The sequence below is a fragment of the Cucumis melo genome, chromosome 8 (assembly GCF_025177605.1).
Source record: "Cucumis melo cultivar AY chromosome 8, USDA_Cmelo_AY_1.0, whole genome shotgun sequence".
Taxonomy (NCBI): Eukaryota; Viridiplantae; Streptophyta; class Magnoliopsida; order Cucurbitales; family Cucurbitaceae; genus Cucumis; species Cucumis melo.
This window is the reverse complement of record NC_066864.1, coordinates 18,883,444-18,899,768: the sequence shown is the minus strand read 5'-3', so window position 1 is coordinate 18,899,768 and position 16,325 is coordinate 18,883,444.

Sequence of the window (16,325 nt, the reverse complement as noted above, 5' to 3'; positions counted from 1 at the left end):
AATTCCCCTTTACAGATTCTCTAGTGTAGATAAGTAGATATAGTTTAAGCTTATACTCATTACACTGTATAGTTTATTCTTTTATACTGCCTAAATGCCTAGTAAATCCTAGAACTAAGCTTTGATATCAATTCCATGTGTTTGACTCTAGATCACCTAGATAAACCTATTGTTTTGCTTACACTTGGGCAAGCAATAGGCAAACTTGTACATGATAAGGACTTAGAAATATGTAATGAAAAGATTCATAAAGAGCATTTTGTATGCAATGATCTTGAATTAATGACACATTATGAGGAATGAGATATACTTTACCTCACTATGTCCGAGAAAACCCAAGCACATTCTCCCACATGAAATTTTTTTACTAACAGTCCCCCACTTGAATTTTTTTAAAAACATTTTCATCGAGTAGTATTTATCTGTGTAATACTGTGCTTAATCATAGGTGTCTTACGACTTGAACCTTAAGTAACCATTGGTTGTGAACTTTACCTCTAAAAACATTACACACACAGTATTATTCGAGTACAGTTCTAAATGGTTGTGCTTTAAGACCTTGCACATATATCCTAGTTTAGTGGATGCCCTATTGAACTTTCCTACAATTCCATACAAAACGACCCTCACTTCCACATCCACGAAGGTGAATCTATCAAAAGTAGTCTTATAGCTAGGTACCATACTTGACATCAAGTATAAAATTCATTACGAACTAAGTTCATCCTTTTCATTCGCTTCAGAATATCATGCTAATCATCGAATCATAAGAATGAAACTCCTAGGTGTTTTAGCATGATTCTCTTCATATAACTTATGATCAATTATTATCCATGGAACTTGTTTCTTGGGATCTCCATGTTGAAAGTTTTGTCCTAAAACTCGTAGTTTATAATTTAAAATTATATTCTAGTATAAAAAGTTGTTATTGTGGACTTATTAGTAAAAATAGAATAGTATAATCTTGAATCCAATAAACTAAGGTCTCGAGGCTATCTAGTGTAGACATGAATTTTATGTAGAGACATAAACGTGGATCAAGTTCGAGTATATAGCCTAAATGGTCTTTAGTGTACGAATAAGGTTGGACGTCTTATTTTGGGGACACTGTGGATGTTGCCCAATTAATCTTATTTCGACTATTAATGACCTAGGTAACTTAATCTTAATCCTGAGCTAACTATGAACTTCTATTCACATGGAATTATCCTTAGATCTGCATAAGTGAGAGTAGCTCAACAGCGTTGGCTCAATAAGCCTTCCATTTCAAGGGTAAGACTGGGTGGATAGCCAGAGACATGTGGTGCAAGACGAAATTTTCTCCTACTCTTTTTAGGGTTAGTAGATAGGTTGTTCCCTTAAGGACTAAATCCAAGTCTTGAACAAGGGACCCTACCCTGTTATTGTCCCGAGAAGAATTTGATTTATAAGTTGGACCATAAACCAATTGTTCAATAGTGAATTAGTGGGGCTTAAGGTGTAAGATGTAATCTTTGGGATAAAATGGTATTTTGACCATGCCGAGGTTACAAACAACCTATGAAGGATTAACTTACTAATCATGGTTATATCAGATGAGCACAAATATATCTATAGTGAGGGGAGTCTGGAACGACCCATTAGTTAACTAATGTTGATTAGCTTTGTCTAAAAGAGTTTAGCTAGTTAATCTTGGATCGTCGGAGCCCATGATCTATAGGTTCATTTGGTTCCCCTGCTAGCTCATATAGAATTAACATAGAACAATATGTTGGAATGATTCGAATTGTTTGAAATAGGTAAAGAGAGAGAAACCAACAAATATATGTGATATAATTGTTGGTTATAAATTTAAGATAGAGCTTTATGCTTAAATAGATTTAAATATTAAAAATATGCGGATTCATATTGCTGGGAATTGATAGAAATTGTCAAAGTTTTAAAACGTCAAAATGATGACTTTTGACTTTGAAAGTCAAACTTTGAACTACTTTATGTTGAAATATGATTTTAATTTTGGAAAAATGAATGTGGATTCATGTTTGGGAGGACGGAATTAGTCAAGACGGACGAAATGGTAAAAAGTCAAAATGTTGACTTTTGACTTCAAAAAGTCAAAGTTTTACTTTCATTTAAATGGTCAAATGAGCATATTGCCCTTGGACTAAGTTAGTGGAAAAATCCAATATTTTGCTTGATAATCCCACTAACACTTAGTAGGATAAGTGTCTACATGGGATGTAAATACCTAGCCCACTAAGTTCCACTAATGGTTAGTGGAATGTTAGGTGTTGAGATTTTATGAATAAATTACATGGATTTTTGCATGTAGTTTGCTTATAAATAGGCTTTATGTCAAATGGGTGAGAACTTTTAGTAATTTTTAATGTTGAATTACAAAATAAATATATTTCTCTTTTCTCTCCCTAATCTCAAATCTAAGTTCTTCCTCAAAATTCTATCTCTCTCTTCATTTCCTCCACCTTATGGATCCTACAACTAGTTTCTAAGTTTGAAAAATAACGGGTAAACTCTAGTGGTGGTCCTAAGTTCGAGTTTGTGAGAAGATTATGAGAATCGAGAAGCTATGAAAGTAAGTTTTCTTCTAACCCTAATTTCATTTAATTAGTGTCGTTTGATGCATGTGGATCACTAAATTATTTAGTTGCATTTACAATAAAATTTGATCTTTATTTTCCTACGCATGTTTCGCTTTCCATCACTCTAGTCTTTTAAGTTTGGTTTACCTCACAAGTGATTTAGTTTTCTATATGCTTGAGTCTTATTTTTTCTGAGGTTTTGAAAACCTTCTCTTTAGCTAGTCCTTTCGTCAAAGGATCAACCAAGTTATCATTAGTTCGTACATGATCCACTATCATTGCATCGATAGTGAGAAACTCTCTAATTGTATTGTGTTTATGATGTATCTGTCATCTCTTGCCATTGTAATAACAATTCTAAACTTTGATGATAACTGCAATACTATCACAATGGATCAGTATAGCTAATACCTGTCTTTCCCATGTGGAAATCTCTAATAGTAAGCTTTGAATCCAGCTTGCTTCTTCTCTAGCAGTAACTATTGCTATCATTTCGGACTCAATCGTTGACTAGGCTAAGTCTGTTTCCTGGATTTCCAAGCAATGACCCTTCTTGCTATATTAAAAATAGCTACTTGTAGCATTTGAGTCATTCGAGAGTGAGTTATAATTAGCAATACTGTAACTTCTCTGACAGTGGGAAACTTTTTGTAATGTAATTCTAAGTTCTGGGTTTTCTTAAGGTATCTCATTACTCTTTCTATAACATTCTAGTGTTGTAACCTAGGTCTGTTAGTAAACCTACATAGTAACCCTACAACATAAGCTATATCTGGCCTAGAGCAGTGATAACTTATGACACCATGCCTCGTACATGTCCTTGCCTGGTAGGCGAGACGCCGCGTGACTTGAGCATCCTTGACGCATCCAACGCCAAAGACACTCTGTCTTGAGTTCCTTAAGCTTTGCTTATCGCTTACTCATTCCTTTCTTAACTACAGTCATAACTTAGGTGATAAAGCAACTTAACAAGAGGAATAAGACAACAAATACTTTTATTAACTTAGGTCACGTGATTACAACACGTAGCTAAATTTACGAAATTAATACTTAAAATTAAGATCTAAATACCTAGCAACTCTTCTCGCATAGCAAGCCTTGCACCCTTTCTTTCTTAGCCTTACACCTGATCGCCTAGAAGTAAAACTTTAAACATAAGTGTAAAAGATTCAGTGAGGTTTTAAGACAACCTTTTCCCAATACCTTTGCAAATGTCCTTTCATCAAACATCAAAACAGTTAAAGCAAACAACTTTCCCATAGCAACATATCAAACACATTTGATGCATAAACATATCTTTTTATAGTAACAAATCATCTTACATGGTCAATTCTCATAAACACAACATCTTGTATAAACACACATTAGTTATACTTGTTCCTTAAGCTTTGCTTAATCGCTTCATGACCTTTCTTAATCTTAACTTATACCTTAACAAAAACCTTTAGGCGATATGCAAAAAAAGACATAGAGAAGATAAGCCAAACTAAACTTTATTAATCTTTATCCATGTACTTACAACAGTTTTACATTCACAAACATAAATGAAACAGTTTAAAAACTGAAGCTAAAATGCCTTGGCAGCCTTCTTACCTGGCAAGTCCCCCAACCTTCCCTACTTGGCTTTAATGCCTGTTCCCGGGAAGAAGAATTTTAAAACATAAGTCTATGGACTTAGTGAGGTTTTAATAAATCCTTTTTGCAAACATCTTTTATAAACTTTAATTCGCGAAACAAATAAAAAATATAAATTCATCTTTTACATACAACACAACAATTTCATATATAAATATTCATTTCGCATAATGCTCATACATTTCTTTTGCCAAGGATCTCGAATCATTCTCAACGCTAGGTCACGTAACTTCATGTTTAGATTACTATAATAATAACATTTAAGGATATACAGATTCGTCCTTGTTACCCAAGCTGCTAAGTGTAATACGCTCCTTCCAATGTATTAACTAGCATCTCTGCAACCACATGTAGCCCCGTACACCCCATGGTAGCCCTTACTCTTTATGTGCACATAAAAGTTAGCTCAATTAAAAGAAAGCAACCAATAGTTTGGAAACAATTCATAATCCTTTTTCTTTAGAACATTTGAAATGGAAATCATTATTTAAAATTAAACATAAATAAGAATCGAAAATCATTTAATACATTTAAAAAGAAAACACTCACTACACAGCTTTGCCAATAATCTTCAAAGGCCTCCCTTCTTCCTCTTCTCGCTTAGCAATTTGGGCAACACTTCCACACTTTAACTTCTCTTTAAATTTCCAGAATAACAATAACCAATATTCGGACCTCAAACCTTTATTTATACTACTTCTTAATTGAGCTTAGTCACCCTTAAACTCTTTTCCTTCTGTCAGCTACTACTTATAATGGTGCACGTGTAAGCTTAAAAGTTATCTTAAACATGTTTAATCCTAATACCTACATGTTTCCTATAACATAGGAAATTCCTATCAAGTTTTCCTTACTTCTTCTTGCTTAGTCCTCTTTCTTGCATAATTCTGTAATCGCATAGGAACACTTAGGCTTTGAAAATATTTCTCGTGAACTAACCTAGACCTCCCATTCTTCTCACTTACTTTTACTTCAAAACTTTTAGTTCAAAATACTTAGCCAAAAATTTACTTCTTTGTTCTTAATTTAGGTATAAGTCTTACACCAAATTATTATGGTCTTTTAGGTAGAACAATGAAGTCAGACCGTAGGATAAAAGTGCCAAAGCGCGTAGCTTTCATCGCAAATTCACAGAGATAAGAGAATATAGCCTATATAAGTCTCCATGCCAATTTTACCATGCTTTCATTGTTTTTAACGTACGATAATGATGAAAATAATAGATATAATGAATTGCAAGAGGACTACATGTGAAAAGCTTATGCGATAGGAAGATTGCCTGACAATTAACACCACCAAGTGAGATGCCAGATCATTATGCGATTTATGATTTATTAGGACAAGAATGGTAGTTGGAGTTGACATGACTTGACAAGGCTGCATTCGATATTGACATGTGCAGAAGAATAGAAGCTTCCTACCTAAAGTAATGTTTTGTTATCTTATCATTTTTAACTTTTCTTTATATAGCATTTGTACTAAGAATTCAATGGTTGAGAGGTCTAAAATTTTTAATATAAACACATTGCACTTGCATTATTATTCTCCTAGTTCTTTACTTATATCGTATGCTAGCTTCCTTTATTATGATTGAAATAAAAAAAAAAGTTAAAGTATTTTCTTTAAGAAATATGAATGGCTACAATGTTTAGTTTGTTTAATTAAAGCTATATTGAACACCTAATTCCATTCAAGAGAAAGAATTACGTATTAGGAGTTAACTACTCGAGAGAGAAAGTTACTAAGATCTTATGAAACAAGCTTAGAAGTGATTTTAGAAAAAAATCAATTATGCGATTTGAATCTTATCATACATATCAGAAATGCAAGTGTTATGCCATTTAGGCATCGAGAGGTTACTTGCCTTAAATAAAGGTGGAAACATGAATATCGCGTTTAAAAAAATTTAGATATGAATCTCATGCTTCTCTTTAGCATATGTACCTCGAAATGGGAGCATGTGTAGTGAAGGCATTGAGAGGTTGCTAGCCTCACTTTGAAGTTGAATATGATATTCATATTTGCCTTAATTTGAACCATCTTCTTTTCATTTCACTTTATTTCATAGTAACTCTCCCTTCATTATTTCTGAAGTCTATGATAAGCAAAGCTAATTAGTTCAACAACATTCACAATCACCCATGTTCATGTCACCTTTCACACCCCACCACTATTGTAAATAATAGTATTAGTTTAGAAGGATGATATTGTGAATATATTCATTTTATAATGTACAATCCAAGTTATTGTAAGATGTTATAATCCAAGTTATCGTAAGATCCCTATGTTTGACTTTAGTTTAGTTAGTAAACCTTTTTTTTTTTTTGCTTACACTTAGATAACAGAGGAGAGAAAAACTTGTACACAATATAAAAATCATAAGGTTTAAACAACAAAATAAAATTATGCTAATTGCACCTTTTATCGCATGTGCATAATCTTTTCGCCTATACGAAGCCGCATACTTAGAACCTTAATGATAAAACTACAAGAATTAGATTGCATGAGATAACTACTACATTGCATATTTTACTTATAAGACTGTAATATTGATAACTTGTAGAAATACAAGTTTTTATGACCTTTTTGAAGGGTTGAAAGCCTTTTACAGCAGAAGAATTAAAAGAGATCATAACTCAGTTTAATTGGAACTTAAAAAATACCAATACATTGGAAAAACTAATTTCTATGGCTAAACATGCTTTCAAGAAAAAATATAGAGAAGAAGAAAGAAAAGGAAACTTACGATCGTTGACGTCTTTGTATCTACAAAACTCTAAATTGGGGAACACCACCACTTGGAAACCTTCCTATTCTCTGGATTTAGATGGTTTGTGGAGACCAATTGAGAGGAAATTTTTTTTACAGAGAAATTTTTTTTCAGAGAGAATTAGAGAGTCTTCAGAATCACTGAACTCAAAGAACAGTTCTTCTGTTTTATTACACAAAAAATTCCCTATTCTTCAGATGGAAGAAGTGGGAAGTTGAGAGAATAAATGGAAACATGGGAAAACCATCCACGTTCCCTATTAATTTAATAAATCAATATTAAATTAATATATATTAAAATAATTAATTAACTTAATAATTAATTAAATTATATTTAATTAATATTTTCATTTAAATCATATTTAAATGAAAATCTCTCGCATAACCTATAGTTTTAAGGGACACTTTCCTAAATATAACAAACTATTGAAATATTTACGACCCACGTAACAAAACCCATAAAGTTAGCCATTTTTTAAATATTCCAAATTTTCCCTTCCATCCTTTTCTCCTCCCTGCGATTTTTTAATTGTCTTCCTCCGTACTAGTCGTCTTCTTTTGTACTCTTCTTTTTTAGCTGCGACTTCTTCCATTTTTTTGTTTATAGATTTCAGTAACCAAATCTATTTCTTTCTATCGTCTTTCTCACTTTTTTAGATATGTGCATGTTTTTCTTTTTCTTTCTTCTTTTTTTTTCATTCACTGCACGCATTGTATTGTCTTTCTTCTTTTCTTCTTTTACATTTAGATTAGGTAACCAAATGGTGTATAAGAATCTTGAAAAAATTGGTTAGGCATTTAAGTTAACGTAACCAAAACTAAAAGATTGTGTATAAAGAATATTAAAAAAAATCATTTATACCAAATTTTGAAAAAAAAAAAACCGTTTAGATTTAGGGTAGCAAAATCTAAATGATCGTATAGCAAATTTTGAAAAAAAAAAGTTGTTTAGATTTGGAACCCCAAATCTAAACTATCGTGTAGTCAAATCTAAACGATCGTATACCAAATTTTGAAAAAAAAATAGTTTAGATTTGTGGTAGCCAAATCTAAACGACCGTGCAGCCAAATCTTAAATGATCGTGTAACCTAGGGGTGTTCAAAAAAACCGATAACCCGACCAACCCGGATTACCCAACCCAAACCGTAAGGGTTGGGTTGGGTTAAATTTTATGTTGGGTTGGGTTGGGTTAGAAAATTGGAGAAAAAAAGGTTGAGCTGGGTTGTCGGGGTTATGCAAGTTAGGGGTAGGGTTGACCCGGCCCAACCCGATTATATATACATATATAGATATATATATATATACACCTAAAACCTAAAAGTAAACCTTATTTTGAATTAACATTCTATACTTGAAATTTGAATGTATAACACACATATATATTTGTCACCTGGTACCTTGAATAATAATTTGTTCACCTTGCATATTGAAAAATAATATGAAAATTTGTCTAAATAAATTATGGAGAGATGAAAAAAAAAAGAACCCGCCAACCCAACCCGGCCTAACCCGAATTTTTTGGATTGGGTTGGGTTGGGTTGACCCTTACGAATTGAACCGATAGGGTTCATTTTTTGCCAACCCGGATACTTTTGGGTTGGTCCATAATTTTCCTCCAACCCGGCTCAAGCCGGCTTATGTACACCCCTAGTGTAACCCAATTAATTAAACGATCGTGTAACAAATTAGTAAAGTCTAAACGATTGTGTACTAAATCGCGTTACCAAATATATTATGCACATTGTTGATGGGGAATTTTTGGTATTTTACACGTTGGGCTTCTAGGCTTTTTCCATTTTCGGAATTGTTTTATACAGTGTAAATACTTTGCAGCTTTTTTATATTTTTGAAAAAACCCCTAGTTTTAATCTAATAAATTTAATTAAATCAAATTAACTAAACTATTAATTGATTTCTCCAATTAATTAATTTCTAAATTAAATATATTATATTTAATTTAATCCAAAATTTGAATCATATTCAAATATAAATTTCTCTCATAACCTATAGTTTTAATATGTATCACATACACATTAAATTTTAACCTATAGTTTTAATATGAATCTAATTCACATTAAACTAATATTTGAACACATTCAAATATTTTATTCTCTCATTATTTAATTTTTGAATCATATCCAAAATTAAATTTGAACATTTCAAATTACAACCAATATAAATAAATCTCATTACTCTCTATAAGGTAGGAAGGGGATCTAATGAACCTACAGATCAGAAGCTACAACGATATGAGATTAATTGGTCAAACTCATTAACCACATTAATCAATATTCGTTACTGTGTGTACACTCCACTAAAGACTCACAGCTGAACTCTTCTCACTGTAGATATATTTCTGTGTCCACGGATATAGACCAATTACTAGTAAGTTTGTCCTTCATAAGTGTTCGTAACACCAGCTGGTCAAATTATCGTTTTACCCCTAGATTACTTATAGTCCTTGAATATCGGTGCTCCTCTAATGAACAATCTGTTTATGGTCCAACCACTAAGTAGAAACCCCTCACGTGCCATAGAGAGGGTAGGACCCTTTGTTCAAGTCATCGAGACACCATTTAAGGGAACACTTATCTACTTACCCTAAAGTCGGGAAGGAGTGAATTCCATCTTGTGTGATTATGTTCCCAGCTCCCTACTCGGTCTTGTCCCTAAAATGATAAACATATTGAGTCGACAATTTGGCTACTCTCGCCCGTACAAATCAAAGGACAATCCCTCACAAACAGGAGTTCATAATACACTCAGGATTAAGACTAAGTTACCAAGGTCATCCTAATGAAATATAAACCCAACTAGTTAACGGAGTTACATCTAGTGATTACTATTTCGTGGTCGGTCTTATGCAAACTCATTGCATAGGATACCCTCACTCGTATATCACATACATGAATGCATTGGATCAATGGGTTTGTATCAAATACAAAGTGATCCGTATCCATAGTGTTACCAGGATAACGTACCCAACCTTAACCCTATATTGTAGACTTTTTAAGTTGATCTTGAATATTAATCCCCCTATGTCTCTACATACTGTTTATGACTCATCAAACAACTTAGGATGTTAGTTTATTGGATTTAGGTTATTAAGACAAAACTAATAATATAATCAATAACACTTATTGAAATTATAATAATAAAACACTTTATTAATAATGGCCAATGGATGTTATTTAATATCTACGAGTTTTAGGACATAAAACCCAACACTTTTAGGTAGAACATGTTGAATTTATGTCCTAAAACTCGTAGTTTATAGTTTAGTGGGAGAACTTTTTGGTATATGCCCTAGTTTGTTGTACTCATATGTTTATTATACTCATATGAGTAATTCTCTCACGGTTAAATTCAACATTGTTTTCTCACACTAGGAGTTTTAGTCCAAGTGGGAGTTTGTTGGAATTTATGTCCTAAAACTCGTAGTTTGTAGTTTAAAACTATATTCTACTAAATAAAGTGGTTATTGAGGATTTATTAGTGAAAATTGAATATTATAATCTTGAAGCCAATAAATTAAGGTCCAGAGGTTATCTAGTGTAGACTTGAACTTTATGTAGAGACATAAACTTGGATTGAGTTCGAGTATATAGCCCAAACGGTCTATAGTGAATGAATAAGGTTAGGCGCCTTATTATGGAATCACTATGGATGCAACCCACTTTGTAGTTAGTACAAACGAAGTGATCCTAAATCCTTCTTGTAGAGACATGGAAGTGGGGGCATCCTATGTAAAGAGTTTACATAAGATTGGAACCATGAAATGGTCATTTTTAAGTTATAACACCGTTGACTATATAAACTGACTATTTCATATATGTTGATCTAGGTGATTTTTAATCTTAATCCTAAGCTAAATATGAGCTTCTGTTCAAACGGTCTTATCCTTAAATCTGCAAAAGTGAGGGCAGCTCAATTGTCGCTTGCCCAACAAGCCTACCATTTCAGAGGTAACATCGGATGGATGGCTAGGAACATAGGGTGAAAGATGGAATTCACTCCTACCCATTTTAAAGTTAGTAGATAGGTTGCTCCATTAATGACTGAATCCAATTCTTGGACAAGGGATCTCGCACTCTCATTGGTCCAAGAGGGATTCGGTTTATAGGTTGGACTTTAAACCAAATGTTCAATAGTGGATCAGTGGGACTTAAGGAACAAGATGTAGTCTCGGGGGTAAAACGGTATTTTGACCCAGCCGAGATTACGAATCCCAAGTAACACGCATGACACTGGTTAAATGCTAACCCCTGTTCAGCGAAGGGAGATTGCCAAGTCTCAAAATGGGCTTATTGCAAAATGATCCAGTGTATGGTGTTGTAGACTCATTGTGTAACTCCTAGGTTTGAGAATGTGAATATGGTGAGACACTGTTGGATGTCCCAGGTAACTCTCGTGATACTAGCTAGAACGAATCCCATATCAGCGACGGGTGATTCCCAAGTCAACGAATAACCTTACGTCGTTGATTGTAGTACAATTGGTAGCTCGTTGTGTAGTTGTTTGAGTTTTGATAATTATATGATTTGTATTAATAGTTCCTTGCATCAAACTGCATGTGTTATGATTTACTTTTTATTTTTTTGTGGATTTTTTGTGACTTTTTCCCAAAACGTTTTCTCAAACCCATCACTTACTAAATCTTTTTGACATATGTTTTAAGTTTTCTTTTCCTATGTTGTCAGGCGTTGAAGCAAAGTGAAGGATAGATTTTAGGCATTGTAGCTTAGTTAAGGAAGGAAGATAGAGTTACTATGTGGCCTTACATGGTGCGTTAGACATGGAAATTACTAATGCACCTGAGGAGTCAGTTGGTAAGCGGATTGCTCCTTAGTGCAGATGGCCCGACTATGATAAAGGCAGAGCAATATCCACGTTAATGAGGCCTAACCCAATGAGCTAGAGAGCAAAAGAGTCGAAGAACCGAGCTAGAGGAAGGAAAGCTTCACACCTCAAGAAGCAACATTAGGCAATGGACGAGGAAAGGGTATCCTTGCGAAGCAATTGAAGAGGCAAATAAGGGAAGAAGACATTAACTAGAGCAGAGGTTGAGTACTAGTGCCAAGAGAGTTCCACCAAGCGTCTTCCACCATAAAACAAAGAGTTACACCTTGATGGAGAAGAGAGAACCCGATGCATTGCTACACGATGAAGCGAGCAAATTAGATGTCAAGTTGGTAAAACTGTGTTAAGCGAGGGAGGCCTAAAGACTATGTTGTAAGGTAAAGTTTAAGTTTTATTTGAACATTGTAAAAGTGTTAAGTTAATAAAGAAAAGTTTTGTATTCATTCCACTATATTATCTCTTGGGGTATGTCGCGTAAGTAGTTGAAAGATATTCTTGAGCTAAGCATTAAAGGCCCAGTGAAAGGCTAAGCTAATGAAATTTAACTTGTTGTATTCCGCTGTTGTGTTAAGAAGGCTTGACATTTAAGTCTTGCATTGAGATTGTAAAAGAAAATTTATTCCGTGTACTAGGCATTCAACGTTTACTACTCGGTGTTGTAAGCGTTGAAGGTCTAGGCGGCACACCTCCACTTAGTTGTGATAAACGACTCTTAGGACGAGACGTGACAAGGAAAATGTTGCTATTTCCACAAGAAAGTTCCATAGAGGTTTGACCTTTGGAACTAAGTTTATGTCTTCTTCAATTGGCACTAAGAAGTGGAAGAAGAAGAAGGGTGGTCAAAGGAATAAAGTTAATCACGCTTCTGTTAAAATGAGCAAGAAAGCAAAGGTTGCAAAAGGAATATGTTTTCATTGCAAGCAGGAGGGACATTGGAAGAGAAACTGCCCCAAGTACTTGGAAGAAAAGAAGAAGGCCAAATGAGGTAAATGTGATTTACTAGTGTTGGAGAATTGTTTAGTGGAAAATAATGATTCAGCCTGGTAATAGATTTAGGTGCCATTAACCATGTTTGTTCTTCATTTCCAAGAATTAGTTTCTGGCAACAGTTGAAGACTGGAGAGATAACGATGCGAGTTGGAATTGGGCATGTTGTCTCAATGGTTGTAGTGGGAGGGCTTTAACTTTGTTTATAGAAATATTTTCTTTTATTAGAAAACATGTATGTTGTTCTTGATTTAAAAAGGAACTTGATTTTTGTAAACTTCTTACTAGAACAATCTTACTCTTTTTCATTTTAATGTAAAAAAAGTTTTTCTTTGCAAAAATGGTGTTGAGGTTTGTTATACAATGTTAGAAACTAATCTTTATTTGTTAAGATGGCTAACATCTAAAGCCTTCTTTAGTACTGAAATGTTAAAAATTGCAGTGACTCAAAACAAAAGATTTACTTCTCCAAAAGAAAAATGCTCACTTATGGCACCTAAGATTAGGTCACATAAATCTAAATAGGATTTAGAGATTAGTAAAGAATGGACTTCTAAGTGAGTTAAAGAAAATTCTTTACATGTATGTGAGTCATGCCTTGAAGATAAGATGACCAAAAGGCCTTTTACTGTAAAAGGTCATAGGGCCAAAGAACCCCTGGAACTTATACATTCAAACCTTTTTACTTTAAAAGAAGGGTTTGAGTAATTTTGTACTTTACTAATGATTAATCAAGATATGGGTATGTTTGTTTAATGCAACATAAGTCTGAAGCCTGTGAAAAGTTCAAGGAATACAAAGTTAAAGTTGAAAATGCATTAATTAAAGCTATTAAAACGTTTTGATCTGATCCAGGTGGAGAGTATATGGATTTGAAATTCCAAGACTATTTGATGGAATGTGAAATTGTATTCCAACTATTAGCACCTGGCACACCTCAACAGAATCGTGTATCGGAAAGGAGAAATCAAACCTTGTTGGACATGGTTCTATCTATGATGAGTTATGCTTACTTACCTAATTCATTTTTGGGTTATGTAGTACAAATTGCAGTCTATATTTTGAATTGTGTTTCATCTAAAGTGTTTCTGAAACACATGTGAAATTATGGAATGGTTATAAAGGTAGTTTACATCATGTCAGAATCTAGGGTCGTCCAGCACACGTTCTTGCGACTAATCCTAAGAAATTGGAATCTCATTCAAAATTATGTTTATTTGTAGGCTACCCTAAAGAAACTAGAGGTGGTTACTTCTATGATCGTGAAGATATTAAAGTGATTTTATCGAAAAATACTAAATTGTTAAAAGAAGACCACACAAGGGAACACAAACTAGGTAGTAAGATAGTATTAAATGGACTTTCCAATGAAACTACTGAACCTTCAACATGAGTTATTGAAGGCCAAGTGCATTAACAAGAGTTATTCATGTTAGTTCATTTACTAGGTCACATCAACCACAATTATTGAGGAAACCTCGATGAAGTGGGAGGGTTACGAACTTACCTATTCATTATATGAGTTTAACTGAAACCTTAACTGTCATATCTAATGGAAAAATTGAAGATCCATTACCTTTTAAGAAGGAAATGGAGGATGTAGATAAAGGTGAATGGATCAAAGCTATGGATCTTGAATTGAAGTTTATATACTTCAATTCAGTCTGGGATCTTGTAGCTCAATTTGATGGAGTAAAACCTATAGGTTATAAATGGATCTGTAAAAGAAAAAGGCGATGGTAAGGTGCAAACTTTTAAAGCTAGACTAGTGGCAAAGGGTTATACCTAAGTTGAAGAAGTTGACTATGAGGAGACTTTCTCACCTATTGCCATGTTAAAGTCTATTCGGATACCTTTGTCCATTGCTGCATATTATGACTATAAGATTTGGCAAATGGACGTTAAGACTACTTTTTTAAATGGTAATCTTGAAGAGACCATCTATATGCAACAACTAGAAGGATTCATAACTCCAGGTCAAGAGCAAAAGTTTTGCAAGCTCAATCGTTCCATTTATGAATTAAAACAAGCTTCTTGGAACATAAGATTTGATACCATAATAAAATCTTATTTGCTTTGATTAAATTGATGATGAATCTTGTGTCTACAAGAGAATCATTAACAATTTAGTAACTTTCTTAGTTTTATAAGTAGAAGATATCCAACTCATTGGGCATGATATAGGTGTACTAACTACTATCAAATAATGGCTAACAGCCCAATTTCAAATGAAAGATTTGGGAGAGACATAGTTTGTTTTAGGCACTTAGATCTTTAGATATCGTAAGAATAAAACACTAGCTTTGTCTCAAGCATCGTATATTAACAAGATCGTCATTAAATATTCAATGCAACACTCTAAGGGAGGCTTAGTACCTTTCAGGAATGAAGTTACTTTGTCTAAGGAACAGTGTCCTAAGACACCTCAAGGTGTTGAAGAAATGAGACAGATCCCCTATGCATCAGTTGTTGGCAGCTTGATGTAAGTGATGTCATGTACTAGACGTGTGTTATGCGTTGGGTATAGTTATAGAAATACAAGTTATTATAGACTTTTAGGTAAAATAATGTGGTCTTATCGCGAATATGAGAAAAGGAAGAAAAAAGAGAACAAAATAGGCGATTTGACTAATCTGCGAATAACATGATACAAAAGAACCTTATCTCTATTTTACTGTCTTTTAGTGCACTAATTGCAGAATTTTTGACAAAAGAAGAGATGCTCAACGATATACTGGTTATGCGAGGAGACACACTTAACCTATGCAATGATAAATACTGCAAGTTGGGCGACATGATGCACTAGTAGACAAATTTGGTTGGTGCAAATCTCAGAAAAAGGGTTTTTTCATGGCACCGATGCAACTTTTTTGAGGCATTAATGATGCATGCAATGTCCTGTTAACATCAAGTGTTGTCTATAAATAGAGCCTCTCACTTCAAAACAAGGTGTGCACATTTGGCTGGAGAGCAAGTTGATGCATCGTCCGTCTTCTCACTTCCCTTGAGTTTTAGGTGAGTGCTTAGAAAAAGAGAGAGAGAGCGAGAGAGAGAGAGAGAAAGTTTATCTCTTTCATCTTCCCCCTCATCAATAGGCAAAAATCAGAGTCAAAGAGTATGAGAAATCAGACTCTGCAGTGAAACACATTCTCTTGTATTCCAGTTTACATTTTTCTTGTATTGTTTTGTAAGATTTACACTATGGCTGAGTGACCAAAAGTTATTTTTATGAAAGCAATGCATTTGTCCTTTCATTCTCCCATATTTCTTATACTTTCCATGTTCAATTTGTTTGGTTAGCTAGCGAGCAATGAAATATGTTTTTAATATCTAGATAATCAGAATGTATGTGTTATGAGTTTTACTGTGTTGAACGTGGATATCTAGGCATTGTACATTTGAGAGAAGAACAATGACATAGATTATAATTGCCTAACTAGTGAGAACTCGCATTTAGCTAAGCGAGTGGCGTAAAGCTTGTAGCAATACAATCT